Genomic DNA, 18,954 nt, shown 5'->3' on the forward strand with positions numbered 1-18,954 from the left:
TTTACGCAAGTGTTGATTAAAACGATTACTCATTATTTGAGTAAAACTTAAGTGAAAAGATTTGCAAAATGATGAATAGTAAAGTGTTGCTCAACATTTTGAGCAACATGAAACGTATTTTACTCAACAAATATTAAGCAAAAACACTTTCGAGTTGTATTGAGGCTCCATCTGCAGCTGGAACAAAGCAGTATTTTAAACTAAAAGAATGAAAAGAATACAAAATTAAATATAATATTCTGCATTTTTCCTGGTTTTATTTTCAAAATAGGTATCAAATAAATCACAATATAGCATGTCTATTGTCTCATTACCCAATGTGAGCAAACATAGAATAGAAGCCGGTCACCTCTCCCAAAACTTTTGATGTGAAAAAGTCATTTGAAAATTAATGTTATAGATGCTGAGTGTTTTAAATGGGACAGAAATTAAGTCTTCACTTCATTATGTTTTAACACTCAAGAATTGTCTAATGTTACCAGGTTCTTTAGTAGCTGATATAGTGTCCAGGAACTGCCAAATAGCAGTGATCAGCCTGTACTGGATATGCTTAGTCATTGTATGTGAAGGATTTGGTATATCTTGTCCACAAGTTCTACAACTTTTATCACTGTTGCGCATTGAAAAAGCTTGCCTATCCATTTATATAAAAACACAGTTCTGGATTCAACTTGCTTCACAAGTATATAAATGGCAGCGTGCGTCCAGTAAAGTTGGCGAGGAACCAGTCCAAAGCTGTGCCTTCCTGAAACATGTAAAATAAAAGAAAATGTAATAAAGGACATTAATTTCATGGATTGGGACTATTCAAGTGAAATAAAGCTGCCTTAAAATAGAAAATCCACCACCTTTTCATTGTATCAACCATAAATCAAAAATTGTTTGGTACTCGAAAGTGATGAAGCAGATGGAAGGTTTAAAACACAAATATCTAAATTTATGCATGTCTTATTTTTAAACTGTCTATAATAATTGGTCAGATGGTATATAACCAAAAATGAAAACTCTTGCTGAAATTCTTGAAATATTAAAGCAAATATGACATATTAACATGTAATTTACATTGTAATCACCCATTGCATTGGCATTTCTACTTTCATGCGATTTTGCAAATATTTAAAATATCTTTTATTATATTATTATTCCAGTGATAGCGGGCAATGCTATTTTCAAGGGGACACAAACTTTAGGAGACAAGAATTTACAGAAATGGTAAACAAGATAATTATAAGATTCGCGGTTGATTATTCAAAGTTCACGATAGGGGTTATATAGGGGGTTTTCCCCTTGGCATTTGAGGTTTCATGAACTACACATTCAATGAACTACATGTATTCTGAAATGCACAAAGAAATTGGCAAGTTAAATGCAACATTATTGATAGAAATTTACCTGTTGACTGACGTTCGTGCATCTTTCTTCAATACCTTTCCTGGAAAGAGGTCGGGCAGCACAAAAATCCCAAAGTCACATCTGATCTGTAAGTAAAATATAGATCAATATTATAAATGCACTGAAAAAGAAAACTGCTTATGGAAAAAAATTTCAAGTGATATTTTGCAATGGTTTCACTCTCCTACTACATATAACTGCAAAAAAAGTTATGTGGCACGAGTTAGAACTAGCCCCGTTCCACAAACCGTGACGCCTCTCGAATAGCGACCGAAGGGAGCACCGAGCGTAGCTGCCTACAGTTGGAAAATCATCATACAGGTATCAGAGTACAGCACAGAAGCCAGTGCTAGGCACGAGTCAACATCAGGATCAGGGACGTAGCAAGAGCTTTGGGGCATATGGACAAGGAGTAGTGTGAGGCCTTCTAAACATCTCCTTTATCAGCCCTGATCCCTATCCACTTCATTTTCGCTTTTGCTCGGGGCACATGGACTTTGTCCACCCTATCCGCTTGCTACATGTACGCCCCTGGTCCCCGGGCCTGGTCCACATCAGCGTATGTACTTCGAGGTTGCTCAGACTAGTACATTAGTTACGATCGCAAATACACAGCTAGCATGGTGAGCCGATGACAATTACTGATAAGCTTAACTAACTTAAAACCTGTCTATATCCGGTTCAAATCATACAATAAGATTTCTAAATTGTGTAACAGGTATATGGACATAAAGTTATGAATAATAGTAATGAAATTAGTACCTTCAAACATTGGTTGTACTGCTGACAAACTCCATTCCACCAGCAGACACTGCACCCGCATCCCGGCTCCGCTTTTATACGCCATGATGACATGAATTTTAATACGTCGTCGAATTAAACTTACTCCGCGTGTTGAATTTACTACGCGATTTGAGTAAAATACAATGTGGCGATTAAAATATTTTACTTCTTTCCATTGACCATTTTTACTCTGGCAAAGAGTTGTGTCAAATATCGTCTTTTACTCGTTGATGAGTAAATAATTGGTCTATTTTTTAATCAACATACTTTAGTCGGTAGCACTTTACTCCTTATTTTTTGCTGTGTATGATGTGAGTTCTCGCATATTCATGAGGGCCGATTCGATCGTGCCGTGTCTAAGGAGGCACACCACCATTACGCTTGCCATTGAAATACTTGAAATGGAATTCCCATTGAAGTAATTATTTCCCTGCAATAGATAGAACAATGAAACTGGGCATGGTTATGGGATGATCCTTAAGCTTTAATATATTTTCTTTTGCACATAGATCGCCAATGTCAGTTTTTTGCAAATTTGACATTTTTACCCCATCCCGTGATTTCAAAGCTGTTGAAAGCTCAATTCTTGGGATTTTACATCGATACATGATATGCACGATTAGTCCGCTAGAACACATTTAAAATCATTTTTCTGCACGTAATTTCATCAAAACTTTAGAATGTCATCAAACAAACGTATCTCAGACACATTATTTGCTAAAAATGTAACAAAAAGCTCAATTTCTACGTTTTATGAGGACAATTTTGCGGGTTACACATTTGGCCGCGGAATCTTATGGTGGTGTGCTCCCTCTAACAATCACGCCAGCGTTGCGTGCCTTCGCGTATACGCGATACAGCGTTGTGTGTTTTCGCGATTATGCGATAGACCGTAAAAATACGCTGTAAGTGCGTAGCAGTCTCGCCTGTTGCATTTCGTGGAACAATCGGCCCTCATTATCGGGTGATGCTGAGACTTTGACTGAGTGTACGCGGTCTGTATCTCTTTCGTCTGTGGGCGAGAGTCAAAAAGCAAGAGCTGTGCGAATGAGATTTTGTCAGAAATTACAGTTAGAAACGAGCGCGTACTGCACGCATGGATTACCCCCCTTAATTGCACGCAGGACAGATAATCACAAATTCAGTGTAGTTCAACATTTCCTTTAATAGGTGTGGAACAGGTGCAAAATCCTCACCATGCTCAAGGAAACCCCTTTTAAGACTTGCAGCGGCAGATTCGAATCGCGCTCGCTAATGTAATCCCGCTGGGCGTATACATACGCATAGAAGGGCGCTTTGTCTGTACGCTGTTAAGCAGTATATAAACGATTAGTTCATAAAAAGTGTGTTTAATTTTTTTGTAATAAAATGTGTTTGCAACTTTGCCAAATTTTTGCAATTTGCAATCACATTTTGAGAATTTACGTGGCTGTATGATATTTCAAGACATCGTAAGCTTCGGCAGTGTCGTAACTTGGGGAGCAGGGGGCAGCTAAATTGGCCAATTCAGCATCGATTCTGCACCCCTCCAAACGATGAAAGAATTGTTTCAAGAATGGGGGGTGTCTAAGATATTCTCGGGTGGTGGTGGGGGGGGTGTATGGGCGCCAATTTTATTTCTTGCCCCGGACAACTATGCAGAGTTTGTGTGTGTTTTTGTATTCTAATTAACATTTTTACCGTTTGGTTAACTTGATATCAGTAAACCAGCTGTGTACTTTATCGAGCTGCAGCTAGGTATTAAAAACATTCTTATAAACATTTGACAGAGATTGTAATTTTATGACGTTGTACTCTCTAAATGTAAAAGAGTGAAAAACCACTCTGAATTTCAGAGTGAATTTAAGTTAGCTCTAAAAGAGTGGGAAGGCGAGTTAGCGCAGCCGTAATTCCCTCGCTTTGCACCACTGAGGTCCCGGGTTCAAGCCCGGCGCGGCCCAAGGACTCATGTGCACTTGGTTTATCCCGATTCCATGCTCGCTCTCGCAGGTTTTCTCCGGGATCTCCGGATTCCTCCTGTATCGCAAAAATCGGTGATTAGTTGTTTGGTTATCAAAAACTTCCTTCACCCAATGGAATTTGGGGAGCTGCACAGATAATTGGTGGATGTTACAATCCAAATGCGGATAGGTGTGCGCCGTTCGGCAGCAACCTAGTTGATGCGATCTGATTGTGATGATTCACCATTGCAGCGAAATTACAGCGCTTTGAGTCCTCTAAGATCTGGAGAAAGGCGCTTTATAAATCCAAAATTTATTATTTATTTATTATTTATTTTAGCTCTAAAAGAGTGAAAACAGTACACATAATTTCACTCGCGATTTCGAGTGAGCCTCACTCGCTCAAAAGTGGCGCAAAATCTCACTCTTTCTTGGAGTGAACTGTCAGCCAATCAGAAGCGCCGAAAATCGGCCGATGTTTGTTGAACTTGTGTAACAAGATGGCGAACAGTGTACGTGAATGAATGGCGAAAAGAAAGCGGATTTGATGAAGAAATAGACAGCATACTCAATAGTGATTACATTTATGTGTAGGTCATAACTCGTAGCAGCAAGTATACACTTGGTCTTGAGACAACGGCGGCAGTAAGCTTAAGTCATATGTCATGTATGTGAGCAGTTTGTTACCGGCCCAGTTACCGGTTTACATGTACGCATATGTAAGCTTATGTAGGTTACGCCGCATCACGCTTCTCCAGACTGTGGTCTGTAAACATGGTATTTGCCAAGTGTTATGTCCTACACCTAAGTGTACTCACCATTGAACAGTTTGACTATTAGCTTCACTAAATCCATAGTTTTTCATCATTCATCCCACACTGAAGTTCGACACATCGTGTATGTGCTTAAGCTTTAGACCAGTTCAACATTCCTAGATCGGGCCCTACCCTAACCTGGGGCCTATAGCCTCACAACAATTTAAAGCACATAGTAGCTGTTATGAACTGCTGTGATATTCTTGTATATAAAATAGGCCAAAATGAATAAATAAATAAATAAATGCTCTTTTCTGATTCACTCTTTTCCGGAGTGAATTTTTTCACTCTTTCTTGAGAGTGAGCTTCACTCTAAAAGAGTTGTCACTCAGATGGCTCTTCGAAAGAGTGAGATTTCACTCTTTTTGAGTGATATTTCACTCTTTCACATTTAGAGAGTATACACATGTGTACATATTACTTTTATCGAGCTGTAAATTTTTAAGCCACACCACTCCACGCCATACATAAATTCTGCCAGTCACATTTCCCCAAATACAATATGAAATTTTTTTAAAGTAAAATTTTAATTTCTTTCATTAAAGTTTGACGGAGGCGGGGTTCGAACTCACGGCGCACTACTTTGGACACACTATGAACCCAGCGCCTTAGACCACTCGGCCACTTGTTTTGTTGCAATCCATTTGAAACTTATTTGAAGATATAATCGCAACTTCAACATAGGCCTACCACGTGACAAGCAAAGGCAGAAAACGTACCATATTTTGGAATTCTATTTACCTAAAAACATTAATGTGTATTATTAGCGCTCAATTCTTGTTAACTAATGCATGTTATATAGGCCTATACAAAACAATCCAACAATAAACATGATAAATGGGCGTCTATATGGACAATACATCATATCGATTTTTACACGTGCTCGTGTGTCAGTACATTTCCTTGGTCAGTAAAATACTATAGTGGAACCTACCATTTTTCTTGTATAAACGTTCGATGTTTTGATCAAGTATGTGAATAATCGACATTAGACCCATAATGTTTTTTCAGGAAATAAAAGATTAGATTACCATAAAAACGAAACAGTAATCTTTGGTTGGGTCTAATGTAATATTCACATAGAATTTTCAACGTTTTTTCTATCCTTATTCTTACTCAATTAAAAAAATATTTTGGCGTATATAAAATTGAAATAAAATTCTCTGCCTCTTAAATGACACCAAATGTGCTACAATTGGGTATCACGAATCGTTATATATGATGTGCAGTTAATATTCATATTTTCTTTTATACAGAGGATGCTTCAGTTTTGACAGGAAAAATATTTTCTTGAAAACCCTCTCACTCGGTTATTTTAAAAAGGTTACCACGCTTCCCTAGAATGTGCAATATATTAGCATTAAAATATTTCTTATTCTAACAGCAAGCGTTTCTAGAATGCAGTATGGCGAAATGTGGTATATTTTAAGCATAATACCGTTTGGTTAACTTGATATCAGTAAAACAGCTGTGTACTTTATCGACCTGCAGCTAGGTATTAAAAACATTTCTGATAAACATTTTACAGAGATTTTAATTTTATGACACTGTATACACCTGTGTGCATGTTTACTGTTATCGAGCTGCAAATTTTTAAGCAAAATACCGTTTAGTTAACTTGATATCAGTAAACCAGCTGTGTACTAAAAGATTCTTGTCAACTTATCAAGTTTGAGTAGTTTATCTTCTCAGAGAGGGACATAACAAAATATTGACCAAAAACCCAAAACTTGACATAGGGTAGCAACGTTGCACATTAACTTTAACATATAACATAATCCCAAACAAAAAAGTCAAATACCCCATAATTTATATAATTTAATTTAATGACAAGCAATGATTTAAAAGGTGTTTCTTTAAATATGATTATTGAGAACCGTCTATCTAGAAATATCCAATGTAAAAAGGTTTTACTGCCAAAATAACTCAACAAGACGAATTGCTAATATCCGCAGAAGCATTTGGCTAATGATTCAATATACCAATTCAATAATTCCCAATCAAAGTTATGAACGAAAGTTATCCAAAAAAAATAAAGAATACTTATTTGAACTTATATACTTTTGATATAATAGCATCCCATAAACTGTATAAGTAGAAATTCGATAAAAATCGAGATGGAGCAAATCACACATCATGGCTTTAATATTGCATGGGCATAATGTCAACACTAAGCTTGAATGGTCTGACAAACGCTCAGTTTAGCATGCCACATGGCCCATTTGCTTATTGGAGTGACAGTTAATATAGCCTACTTATACATTATGTATGTGTTGTGTGTGTTTGGAGCGAGTCTCAAATACAATTGGCACTTGCAGCGACTAAAACTGTACTTTTAAAATAGCGCATATTTCTACCAAATGTCTACACAAGATTTTTAAACAACATCATAACATATCACTCATTCCTTTTGGGGTGAGATATGTATTTTTTGAAAAAAGGAAAAAACTTAACATTACGTTTATTTACTGACCAAAACTTACTCAAATTCTTACTTTATCACCCACTGATGCTCTACTATGTTTTTGTATTTGCCGCTAATTCATTGTTATACGATAAATGATATTTTATGAGATATTTTTGTTTACAACTAAAGTATGCCAGCCGAAAAGTCGTAATAGCCCGCACAACTAATTAATTATTTACAAGCCTCATTTAAATGCATGATAAAAAGGACTGCTCAAGATCGCATTGTTTGTACATAGAATTGCATAACCAGACGTTTCGTGATAAAGGATTTTACGCAGACTAGTTTTGCATGGAGACAACAGCAATTTTAATATTGATCTCACCTGTGTTAAGGTAATTATCAACTTATGCCTAGTGTAGCAAAATACAGTAATTCATCAAGGCCCTTGTTTTGCGTGCCCGAAATAAAATGCATTCAATGCGTACGTGGATGAGCACGTTACAATATTATCAATAACATTGTGGACCCTATCTAACATAAATGTTGGATGCTGAATCTATTTTATAGACCTCGCACCTCATTGTGTGCAATGCGCACCACTGCTCGTGCTGACCAGCTGGATGTTTAGGTATCAAGATCCGAGGAACTGAGCAAACAAAAGCATTGGATATACATTATGATATCGTGTATCATTTCTTACTTGCTTCTGCGATTGGTCATACTATTAATTAAGAATGATTATTTAAATTATTAACTTATGATGAAATCTAACCAAAATGTCAGAGTTACAGATGATTTGGAATCATGATTTATCATAATGATATACCGGCTAACTTATTTATTCTACATAATTTCCTAATTAGCTATTCCAGTTGAAATCCACACTACCCCTGTGGAAGATTTTGGAAATATGTTCCACAGTGGGAGTATGCTCCCCTTGCATTATGCCTTTACCTTTATCTTCCACAACTGGAGTGAGTATTTTAAATGGAAGCTACCCAATTGTCTATTCTATTCGAAACACATGCTCCCTTCGTGGAAGACTATAGCCAAAGCTTTAAATGGAATATCACATTGTATTAATTCCTAAAGGTGTTGCAAAACAGCTGTAATCGGATGAGTTAAAATTGGGCATTAGGAAACTAGTGTAATATATTGGCATGCATTGTCAAGTGACATTTTAATCTGGCTGACCCACATCCCAGATCCTCTTAACGATTTCCCGATGTAATTTAAGTCAACTTGTAATATAAGTGAACAACCATGACGTTTCGTATCTTGGTGTAGATTATTCATCCAGTAGTTCAAAACATTGTTTTGTAAATTAAATCAAATACTGGAACTAAAATTTGCAACTCACTTTGGTACGTTGCGTCCGAAAGCATCGGACTTCGTCAGGCATCTGATTGAAGATGTTGTAATGACGTCAGATGTTGTGACGTCAGACGGCGAGGAATGTCTCGTAACGCCGGGTCCCATGCGTGTGACAACTGGAACCGGAGTCCCCCTTTTCTGTTAATGGCGGGCTCCTCCACTCTCTCCCATATGGATTCTTTCACTCCTCGCTCAAACCACTTCTCCTCCTTATCTAGAGTAACCGCTTCCTCAGGGTTGATGATATGTTCAGTTTTCTTGTTGCAGTGGTTGTAAACCGCGGAGTTTTGGGCTTCACTGGAGCTAGGGCGCCTGTGTTGGTTCAATCGCGCTCGTAGAGATTGTTTTGTCTCGGCTACATAGGAGTCACCACAGTCCGGGGCAGCACAGGTAATGCCATAAACTAGATTGAACTGTTTATCTCTGGGGGTTTGTCTTTAACATGCACGAGCTTCCCCCGTAGGATGTTGGTAGGTTTGAAGCACGTAGTAATGCCGAAGGACTTGAAAGAGTTCTTAAGCCTTTCAGATAATCCAGCGATGTATGGGATGGTTACCTGTGTGCGATTGTCGTGATTTACCTCTCCTGTGGTGGATTTAGTGTAGTCTTTGGTTTTGTTCGCTTTGGTAAACGCCCAACCGGGGTATCCACAATTTCAAGGGCTTTCTGTAAGTGATCTTTTTCCTCCGGAATGTCCTCAGAATTGCTTATGACAGTGTCCGCACGGTATTGGAGGGTTCTGATCACGCCTAATTTGTGGATCAGCGGAAGGTGTGAGTCAAATTGTAAATAGTGATCGGTATGCGTGGGCTTTCTATAAATCGTTGAGTTGAGGGTACCGTCGCTGTTCAAATGAACCAAGCAGTCCAGAAAAGCTAACTTATTGTCCACACATTCCTCCTGAGTGAATTTGATGTTCGAGTCAACTTGATTAATGAAATTAAAGAAGGACTCCGACTCGCTTTTGTCTATGATGATGCTCCCCTTGCATTATGCCTTTTCCCTTTATCTTCCACAACTGGAGTGAGTATTTTAAATGGAAGCTACCCAATTGTCTATTCTATTCGAAACACATGCTCCCTTCGTGGAAGACTATAGCCAAAGCTTTAAATGGAATATCACATTGTATTAATTCCTAAAGGTGTTGCAAAACAGCTGTAATCGGATGAGTTAAAATTGGGCATTAGGAAACTAGTGTAATATATTGGCATGCATTATCAAGTGACATTTTAATCTGGCTGACCCACATCCCAGATCCTCTTAACGATTTCCCGATGTAATTTAAGTCAACTTGTAATATAAGTGAACAACCATGACGTTTCGTATCTTGGTGTAGATTATTCATCCAGTAGTTCAAAACATTGTTTTGTAAATTAAATCAAATACTGGAACTAAAATTTGCAACTCACTTTGGTACGTTGCGTCCGAAAGCATCGGACTTCGTCAGGCATCTGATTGAAGATGTTGTAATGACGTCAGATGTTGTGACGTCAGACGGCGAGGAATGTCTCGTAACGCCGGGTCCCATGCGTGTGACAACTGGAACCGGAGTCCCCCTTTTCTGTTAATGGCGGGCTCCTCCACTCTCTCCCATATGGATTCTCTCACTCCTCGCTCAAACCACTTCTCCTCCTTATCTAGAGTAACCGCTTCCTCAGGGTTGATGATATGTTCAGTTTTCTTGTTGCAGTGGTTGTAAACCGCGGAGTTTTGGGCTTCACTGGAGCTAGGGCGCCTGTGTTGGTTCAATCGCGCTCGTAGAGATTGTTTTGTCTCGGCTACATAGGAGTCACCACAGTCCGGGGCAGCACAGGTAATGCCATAAACTAGATTGAACTGTTTATCTCTGGGGGGTTTGTCCTTAACATGCGCGAGCTTCCCCCGTAGGATGTTGGTAGGTTTGAAGCACGTAGTAATGCCGAAGGACTTGAAAGAGTTCTTAAGCCTTTCAGATAATCCAGCGATGTATGGGATGGTTACCTGTGTGCGATTGTCGTGATTTACCTCTCCTGTGGTGGATTTAGTGTAGTCTTTGGTTTTGTTCGCTTTGGTAAACGCCCAACCGGGGTATCCACAATTTCCAAGGGCTTTCTGTAAGTGATCTTTTTCCTCCGGAATGTCCTCAGAATTGCTTATGACAGTGTCCGCACGGTATTGGAGGGTTCTGATCACGCCTAATTTGTGGATCAGCGGATGGTGTGAGTCAAATTGTAAATAGTGATCGGTATGCGTGGGCTTTCTATAAATCGTTGAGTTGAGGGTACCGTCACTGTTCAAATGAACCAAGCAGTCCAGAAAAGCTAACTTATTGTCCACACATTCCTCCTGAGTGAATTTGATGTTCGAGTCAACTTGATTAATGAAATTAAAGAAGGACTCCGACTCGCTTTTGTCTATGATGATGCTCCCCTTGCATTATGCCTTTTCCCTTTATCTTCCACAACTGGAGTGAGTATTTTAAATGGAAGCTACCCAATTGTCTATTCTATTCGAAAAACATGCTCCCTTCGTGGAAGACTATAGCCAAAGCTTCCACAGGGGTAGTGTGGATTTTAAATGGAATATCACATTGTATTAATTCCTAAAGGTGTTGCAAAACAGCTGTAATCGGATGAGTTAAAATTGGGCATTAGGAAACTAGTGTAATATATTGGCATGCATTGTCAAGTGACATTTTAATCTAGCTGACCCACATCCTAGATCCTCTTAACGATTTCCCGATGCAATTTAAGTCAACTTGTAATATAAGTGAACAACCATGACGTTTCGTGTTCAAGTCATATGTAATCTCTAGTATGGATACCATAAAATATACAGAAAGAAAGTTAATTCAAATGTAGTTCACGAAATTCCATTAATTTTTTTATTTTAAGAGGCAGACTGGCATAGAAACAGTGGTGAAGCCAGGGGCAAAGGGTTGCTCCAGCAAGAGAGATTTGAGTTGATAGGTTTTGGAGTGGTGTTGGTCAGATTGTAGATTGTTTCATTTGGAATCCGATCCACAAGCTTGATGTTTAACATGACTCTGTAGCAAGATGTGAAATACCTATAACTCGCACCCATACAGAAAGGCAGTAACACATATTGTCTCAAACTGCTTGATTTTTGTTTTGATTGGCTTGTTTTGTTTTGTTTTGTTTTGTTTTGTTTTGTTTTGTTTTGTTTTGTTTTGTTTTGTTTTGTTTTAATCAAGAATACTGTCCAGAGTAGTGTTGGGTTTTTTTAGGTCTCCAACACTAGATCTCATCTTGGAACCAAAGTACTTGAAGTCTGTGACATGGTTAAGTGAGCAAGTCAGAAACAAAGAACGAAGGTAGGTAATGAGGGATGGGAGGAGGGTGGAGAGGGGAAGAAAGATGAAGAGTGTGGGGCCTGGAAGCAATTGGAGGAAGAGAGAAAAAGGAAGAAATTAAGAGAAACGAATAAAGAGTGATGTACATTATTATGTCCAGCTTGTTATTGCAAGGTCTTTACTGTCAGAGACAAAATTGCAGAATCTGGCTGTATGAGGATCACGATTTTCACAAGCCTTTATTGCTATAGTTTAGGTTTTTTAATTGGTATTCCAACGTCCTGGATAGGGCACTTGTTTGTATTCCTAACAAGTAGCCCTTCATGTACGAATATGGGTTGGTAAATCTTAATCTTTCGACGAACAGTTAACAGGATATTACTGTTAATGATGCTTGTACCACACTTCATGGATTAATGGCTATAGAAATGTTAAGTTACCAATGGCAGCATACAAATCCGGCGACAAGCTTTATTTCTTTTACAGAAAAGTCCGATTATTGATTTAACAGACTTGCAACATCCTTGCATCTGCATTATTCAGCTCGTTCAATTATGCAAGCACTGCATGGATCTCTTGACTTCAAGGAAACTAATGAAAAAACAACAGATTCTACTTCATAGAGTTGTGCAATTCAAACCAAATTATGGTTTAAAATATTCCACAATATCTACTTTATACAGTATTTGAGTGATAATTTTGTAACAACAAAAAAGCAGTGACAACATTATAAGAATGATCAATATTCATAGCGGATAGAGGTATATGAAATTTACCAGTAGAATTCTGACTTCATGGATACAATAATTGTTGAAGCCACTACGATATTATTATTATTATTATTATTATTATTATTATTATTATTATTATTATTATTATTATTATTATTATTATTATTGTTATTATTATTATTATTATTATTATTATTATTATTATTAGTATTATTATTAGTATTAGTATTAAACATTTATAAGGCGCTCCACAAAGCACAGAGCGCCTTACAAGAAAACGTATACAAATTCAATTCAAGCAAATATAGAAATCAATTCCAACAATTGAAGCAAAAATACAAAAACAAGCAGCAATACTAATCTGGATAAAGATGAGTTTTGTGCTTGAACTCAGACACCGACTTTGCCTCTCTGATCTCAGGCGGGAGCTCATTCCATATTTTGGGAACACCTATGGCAAATGAAGCATCCCCAGCCTTTCTAAAAGAGCGAGGAACCTAAAGGCGGGTGTAATCAGATGAGGAACGAAGCCGAGATTCGAGACCAAGCGCAACACTACTATTCAAGAGATGAATTAGATCAATCAGGTAACATGGAGCTTGAGCATTAATGTATTTGAAAATATACAGTAAGTAATTTGAAATGAACCCTTTGTTTAACTGGAAGCCATTGAAGCTCGTCAAGTAAGGTGGCGGAGGACTGGTTCCGTCCACAACTAAAAACCAGGCGCGCAGCTTTATTTTGGAGGCGTTGCAATCGCATATGATCTTTTGCACGTGCACCTAGTAAATGCGTAATCTAGACGAGACAGTATCAACCCTCTGACATACATACTAGGAATGGCCAAGTGGACCAAAAAACGTGTAAGTTTATCTTACGTGTTTTTTGGACCACTTGGCCATTCATATTTGACAGCATTGTAACGTAACACGCTTCCTGTGATATGAAACGGCGAATACGCCACAGATTGCGTATATGAAAATTAACATAACTACATATTGAATTTATGTGAACAGACATGTCTAGAGAAGAATCAAACATAACACCAAGATTTTTCACAGATGATTTTGGATGAATACACAAATTACCAAGTTTGAGTTGAAAATACTAAAGCGTAGGCAAAACACGGTTATTTACAAAAACAATGAATTCTATTTCTCTTGATTAAGTTGGAGCATATTGTCCACCATCCATTCATTTATTCTAGCAACACAAGATGTTAATTTACATATCAAGAACACCGTCCCCTGTGTTCTTAGAATTAAATTCAGCAAAAAGTTGGATGTTTGCTTGTCGCAAATTGTGTTTGGTATAATATCTACTACTATAAAACAACAAGACCCGAAGGGACAAAACAGTAGAATATATATCAACAGCTGCTATCTTGAAGAACTGTTTAGCTTTACTTTGTTTTTCTTGGGATATTTCCTGAAAAAACGAAAATTGTTTCTTTTCATTTAAATTTTTTTTTTTAAGATAACCAAACAATTGTTATGACTTTTCTAGTGGTCCTATGTTATTAAATTGGCAAGGTTACTGCTACTCTTCGGCACATCTTCAAATGAATTTTACACAAAGCAGCCTTTTGAACCAAACTCTTCAATAAGGTAGCAGTTTATGTATCATGGATTTATCGAAGGTAAAGGTGTATTTTTCACCGGGATTTTTCAAATATCAAGTCAGACATAACGTCAGTGGCGTAACTAGGGGGAGCAGGGGCGGGGCAACATGCCCCGGGCGCTACCGTTAGGGGGCGCCAAATTGACCAATTCAGCCAGGACCAGCATCAATTCTGCGCCCCTGCAAGGGATGAAAGTCAAAATTTTCGCGCGCATTTCAACACAAAATCAATTCAAAGAACATTTTAAGATCGATATTCAACTTCTAGTAACCAAAATTAATTAGTGGTAGGCCTTATTTGTCCAAAATTTCGCGCGCTCCGCGCGCAATTCTTTCAGGTATTAACAAATTCGCGGGGGGGGGGGGGGGGGGGGGCGCCAATTTTGTTTCTTGCCCCGGGCGCTACCAACCCTAGTTACGCCACTGCATAACGTGCGCAAGATTTGTATTTATTTGATATATCGATAGCGGCAAATGTTAGAGAAATCACCATAATATGAAAGGCCAAGCGCAGAAAGGTACAGCTTCAAAAGTTGCAATATTTGCTTCTGTTAACGTATCAGACCCTATTGTCTTGTAAATGAGCTGTGCAGTGATTATGAGGAGCACCCCCACTTGCCACAAATATAATTATTGCTCCTGTCTCGGGTTTCCTTAACCCCATCCCTTCTCCGCATGACACATTTTTGGGAACCCAATTTGCAATCACTAATCGATCTGGAAATTTTACATTATTTGAACGTTTCTGAACTGTTTTCCTAATCCTTTTTGGAGCGTTTTAGCTACCAACAATTACTCCCCCCCCACACACACACATACACCTTTTTTTTCTTTGCCATAAAATTGTTCTGTCCCCAGGCCTCATAATTATTACACAGACTCTAAGGTTAATTGTTGTACAACTGATATTTGATAATGTGTGAATTCATTGTTCAGAAATGAATAGGACTGTTACGGAAAACGTTGACAGTGAAAATTGCAAAGGTTGAACATGTCCCTTCCATTGCTTTCAATTTTTTTTTAATCCTTGCGCACACTATTGTCACATCGCTTTTTCTACCCTTACTTCTGCTGTAATGTACGATTCATAAACTGTTATTTCGCCATTGTTTTTAAATCCAGGGACTCACACAAACCTATTTCACCGGATACCTAATGTAAATAAGATTGTTACGAATTTATCGCCAAGAGACTGTTTATATTTCACATTTTGATATTATCTTAGCCTCGGTGGTTATTTATCCAATTCTTTATTGCATTATGTATGTAACCATAGCAATCATGCCACACAGGTCATATGGAAATACAATAATGTATCACTTTAAGCGATATCTGATTCAAAGAAATTATTAGGCTTTACCTGAATTTTAGCATACTAACATGATTATAATAGTGAATAATCCTACTTCAAATCGAATTCTTTACACACAATATGGAAACCAGAGAAGTGTTCATTCCATACTTTAGAGTGCTAGAGTATTAAGCGACCCATTTATTTATCGCGTGAAACGAAACCTGTAACACGAACAACTATAATTGTATTACATAATTGATTGATATTTTATATTACCTTTATAGTTAGAAAAGGGTATCATGGGTGTCAGATTATTGTAGCAAATGTGTGTACTGTGATAAAATAAAACCATTTATCTTATTTTAATCCAGTTAAGGGCTCGGTCATCCATCTTTGCACAATATTTTTGTGGGACCTGAGAGCACATCAGATACACCAAATTACATTATAAATACGATATGTCTTTCTGATATCATTTTATTTTCAATTCGCAATATAATGCAAATTTCATGGCGTTTGGCATTTTTGGTATCAACAGTCCTCGAAAGAATTTATATATCTTCAATACGAAAGTTTTTCAAACTTTTCATATGATGGTCGGCTTTTCCTTCCAGATATATACAATTTAAGTGCATATCATTAGATTTTTACTTATGTCACAAATGTCAAATTTTAATAATTTGCCATAAAATTTGCATTATATCTGTATACGATGACATCCCTCGTATACAGAATGCAATTTGATATCCTAAATACATAATTGTAAATTTGGTTATTATTTACATTTTTTTTAACAATGTCAGTCAGATCTATTTATGTATTGGAAAATCCCCAGATGACTAACACAATGGGATAATTACATTGCATCATGAACATAGGCGGCGGAAGCGGGAAAAAGTAAATGTTTCCATAGGATGTCCCCTCAAAAATCCTAAGAAAAGAAAAATAAAGTAATAATTGCCCTGTGCATAGCGAAACATAAATGACAGAAGCAAGAGATTTTCAGGACAGATTTTATAGAAGTGTTGTTTTGTGCAGATTACTGCGATTACTGTTATGTGCCCTCACGGAATGGTACTTGTGAACCGGACAATATGTATAGCCAATAATTTGCTATCAGTTCAGCAATAACAAGGAGAATTTGAGTACGCCCAAGAGTGCATCTTTCCCAAAAAAGGATACACGCTTCTGTCGATTTGCCGAAATTTGAAACAACAACACTTCTGTCAAAGTAGGTAGAACAGTAGAACTGTATGGGTGAATACCTGTTCCAGAAGAAAGTAAGTAAAAAGCAGTACTGTTTTGTAATATAGGGTGTCCCAGAAAAAATTACCGGGCAAATGAATTTGGACGTAAGTCGAACAATAGACATTAGAATCCAAAAATCTAAACATCAGCGTGTAGCCCATCTTATTCTGCATCTTATACGCCAATTTTACTGCAATCGGTTGACTGATCGCGAAGACATGAGCGATTACATAACGCATGTGTCAATTCACTTCATTCCAAGTTTGAAAGAAAGATCATTCAACACAATGCGCACGAGTAGTTAAACTGTCAATGGCCTTCATATTTGAAATCCTTTTCGGTCTTTTTAAACAACCTGTTTCTTGCAAAACATTTAATTAGGTTTTGTTCAAATTTGAAAACCTGCACGATATTGAAAATTAAAGCTTGCATGTGAGATGATGCTCGGTATTTGTAAATATCTTTTTTCGTTAATGTTGATATAAATGCTGCATGAAGAATACTGCATAAAGAATTCCAGCTGGCTTAAAAATTTCTCACACACATTAATGTTTTCGGAATATTTCCAAGAAATTGTATTCAAAGTTTAAATCTTTTAAAACTTCAACATTACTGTTGCGTGGTATCAAAAATCACACGTAAAGCTGTAAGCAGTTGATCATTGTCATTCTTTGCTCAAATGTTCTTTCGGTACGACGGCAACTTCGTGACCTCTTTTGTTCGATAGAAAAATTTTACGGGTTGGTGAATTAGGGGTTCATTCATAGGATTGAGGGCATGACCGCTGTTTATGCCCGAGGCTTAAGCCGAGGGCATAAATAGCGATCATGCCCGAAATCCTATGAATGAACCCCATTTATACATACCCAACATTCTTAGCAATTCAATACAGATGAAAATAATAAGGGTTTACAAGTTTAAATAACATTTCCATACCGTTTTCCTTCATAAATTGGAAGAAAATGAGTAGGCCTACTTGCAGGAAGCAGCTCGGCTCATGAGGTCAACGGCCGGGAGTCAACGCGTGATACGCGTGATACGCGTCATCTTTTGCGCTCCGCGTGAGATGGGCGCGGTACATGCGCGTGTACGCAACACTAGCAAATCGTGGATCGTGTTAATTGGGTTCCAACACTGCGTGACGCAGCTTGTTTATGCCCTGCGTACTGGTCATAAACGGTATTTATGACCAGCACAAACGGGCCCAAATCCAAATCAGAAACGTCGTTATATCGTGAGTATGTATGAACACGGGTTACGTAACTAAATGTTGAAAATTTGGCCGGCAAACATGTTTTAGCGAAATAGCTCCAGAAATGGGAGACACGGGTCGTTTTTGCTTAAATTGCGTACCATGATCACGGATAAGATACCAAACATTTGTGCAAAGAACAAAAAACGAGTAAAAGTTGAATAATATTGAAAATAAAGAAGCTTGAACATGTCCAAAGTTGCCGGGAAAATGAGAAAAATTGCATGTCACGATCACTAAAATGGTTATATCTACAACAGTGAGTAAACGCCGGTCGTATGCTTTTTTCTAATGATAGATATTAACTAACGTGAGCTTGTATTAAATTTTCAGCGAAAATGATTGGTGGAATAATCGAGTCGTAGGTTGGAAAGTTAATCTCAAAACGGCCCGTGTCTCAATCGTGCTTGTCCCGTTATTGACAAGTGTCACTAGCAAAATAGCAGTCGGCCTTGTCATTATATCGAATAATAATCGTCAGAATCGTCCAGTTGACCATGTTGACTCCAGTGATATTTATTTATTCAAGCCAAATACTGCATTGACTTACAAAATATTGAAGTCAATATAAAAAGTAATATCACCTCATTTGACTGAACTTAAAAGCAGTTTTAAAAATATTATCGTTGATCGAGTCCCTGAATGAGAAATAAGATTGCAAAAGATACGAGTATCCTACAGCATTTCGATTTTTTTTCTCTCTTGTTCTGTTAGGCCTATGGTGTATGTGTGTAGGCCCGTCATTATTATGATCATTTGATAATAGTTCTATGCAACACGTTTGCAATGTTTTTCTTTATCCG

At 37.6% G+C, this 18,954-nt stretch overlaps 1 long non-coding RNA gene across 1 annotated transcript; it reads right to left on the reverse strand.

Annotated features, from left to right (window-relative positions):
• Positions 1 to 612: 612 nt before the first annotated feature.
• On the reverse strand, positions 613 to 2,477 carry LOC140160340 (uncharacterized). The gene is made up of 3 exons (XR_011859962.1): positions 2,155 to 2,477; positions 1,393 to 1,478; positions 613 to 745 (listed from the first exon to the last, which is right to left on the reverse strand). It is a non-coding gene; the product is annotated as an uncharacterized lncRNA (long non-coding RNA).
• Between the last annotated feature and the right edge of the window lie 16,477 nt (positions 2,478 to 18,954).

Source organism: Amphiura filiformis, chromosome 9 (genome assembly GCF_039555335.1).
Source record: "Amphiura filiformis chromosome 9, Afil_fr2py, whole genome shotgun sequence".
Classification (NCBI taxonomy): Eukaryota; Metazoa; Echinodermata; class Ophiuroidea; order Amphilepidida; family Amphiuridae; genus Amphiura; species Amphiura filiformis.